This window comes from Octodon degus, unplaced genomic scaffold, assembly GCF_000260255.1.
Source record: "Octodon degus isolate 3935 unplaced genomic scaffold, OctDeg1.0 scaffold00016, whole genome shotgun sequence".
NCBI classification, from domain to species: Eukaryota; Metazoa; Chordata; class Mammalia; order Rodentia; family Octodontidae; genus Octodon; species Octodon degus.
Genome location: NW_004524592.1, coordinates 15,666,199 through 15,668,292, shown reverse-complemented (window position 1 = coordinate 15,668,292; position 2,094 = coordinate 15,666,199). Strand labels below are relative to the sequence as shown.

The following is a 2,094-nucleotide window of genomic DNA, read 5'->3' as shown; positions in this document are numbered from 1 at the left end:
TTTATCATCCTGTAACATGGGCTCCATAAACTGGAAGACACTGATATTTTTAAATAGGACAATTCTGTCAAAAGAAATTGCTAAACTCATTTGTGTCTACTACTGTTGGCTTTCAAAATATTAAAGTGAAGAAATTACAAGACTGCATGAAATTACTATTGCCTCTGGAACATACAGGGTTTATTAACAGAGTGGTTCATTTCAGTGAGTAACTTTCATCAAAACAAATACAATTCTGAGTTTCACTTTCCTTTCTGAAAATACTCATACATATAACACTCCAGGTGGGCAAAATTTATACTACAATTTAAATTCAAAAAGTCAAAATTTCACATGTTTTAAAATCCATGGCCATTTCTAGTTTTGCTACAGACTTTCATTGGCTCAGCTTTGGGTTGTCTCTGCATGAAGACAGGGTCGCAAAAGGTACATGGATAAAAACACTCCACCTACCTTGGAGTGGAGACAGAACAATTGACAGAAATGAAGAATTTGGAAGCCTGTTTGGAGTTTATAAGTTAGTCATTAGCCTTATAGTTTGTACACGAGGAAAGGTACAAATTTGATCCTCACAATACTGTTTACTTGTCATTCTAGTCTGCCAGGTAGGATTTGGGTTGAAAATCCATCATCCAAAGAACTCTTCTTACAAACCCATTTTCTCCAAAGAGAGAAGTGTCCACGTCTGATAATCGTAGAATTCTGACCTGGTAGAGATGAGTTCAGAAGATAGAACACTCACTTGTCTCTCTGGGGTATAGCAGCCATCAACTCTTTTTTAGTAAATGATGCACCAGTTGCTGCCATTGCTTGGCATCAGCCCTCCAGTGATAAGCAAAATCAGGTCAACAAACCACCAAATCCCAAGTCCTCCAAGTGTCAACAGCTTCCCCACTGCTGTACCAGTGTGTCCCAGACAGAAACGATCCACTCCGAAACATCCCAGGAAGAAGGAGTACAGTAAAGTGGTTATGAAATAGTGCCCGGTATACTTTATACAAGGTTTATTTTCTTGTAGGAAGGTCCTAGGACTGGCACACTCAATTCCATCTAGGGCCTGACATTGGACAGAAGTGTGTTCCACATCACTGTAAGCCTGACCACCAAACTTGAGGCAACCGTAACCAAGTTCTTGGGATGCAGTTGAATTTCCAACATGATCCACTGGGTCATCACAATGTATAAATTCATCAGGTTGGGCAACCGCCAAGCACCATCTTCCCGGGCCCGTCGGCACCGACCGGGCCTTAACCACAAAGCCAGGTGGATACAGAAGAGCCCTCCTTCATAATTCTTATTTGTGAGTTAGGGCCCTGTTTTATAGAACTGTACGGATATAATAATGGTCTTTTTTGAGGGATGGCAGGAGTTATCAGGACCTTGCACTTTCCAGGCAGGTGCTGTAATGATAGAGTCATGCACTGATCCTTTATCTGGTAAAGGAGGCACATGCTATACAGCCTACAAAGACTAGATTATGCTCAGTAGCAATCTTATCATTTTATAACTTAGTATAATATTATATTTTTCATTTGAGATATACATCCAGTGAAGATCAATAAGGGATTTAGCTGTATGTGGTGGCACACACCTGTAATCCCAGCACACTGGTCATTGAGAGGCCGAGGCAGGAGGATTCATACAAGTTCAAGACCAGCCTGGGCTACATAGTGGGTTCAAACCCATCTTGAAGTACATACTAAGACCCTGTCACAAAGACCCAAACAAACAAAAACCAAACAACCAGACTCTGAAAACAAGAGCACATGGGTTCTGCAGATTTCACAAGGATTGGGATTGGGACACCTGACCCCAGGCATGGGCACTGTGTTAGTTGATACATTATGTCAATTTGGCTGAATCAGCTCCTAGTATGGGGGCCTAGCCCTGCAGATGGGCAGGGCCCAGGAATTGAGAAAGGCAGGAAGCCACCTGGCCCGGTTTCCTGCCCCTCCACCCAGCTTCCCTAGAGAAGTCTCAGTCTTCGGAGGAGCTTGATCTTGGCAGCTGTGCCACTTTGGAGGAGCTCTGATCCTCACTGTGGAGCACCGGTTTTCACAGTCAGCGCAGAAGGAAGAGAGAGGCTTGATGGAC

The 2,094-nt window shown here is 43.1% G+C and overlaps 1 pseudogene across 1 annotated transcript in view; it reads right to left on the bottom strand.

The window, feature by feature from the left end:
* Positions 1-676: 676 nt before the first annotated feature.
* LOC105741571 overlaps positions 677-2,094 on the bottom strand; it is an 18,054-nt pseudogene continuing 16,636 nt past the window's right edge. Inside the window, exon 3 of the transcript XR_002820131.1 lies at positions 677-1,246. The product of XR_002820131.1 is annotated as a TM2 domain-containing protein 2 pseudogene (transcript). The remainder of the gene's footprint in view (positions 1,247-2,094) is intronic.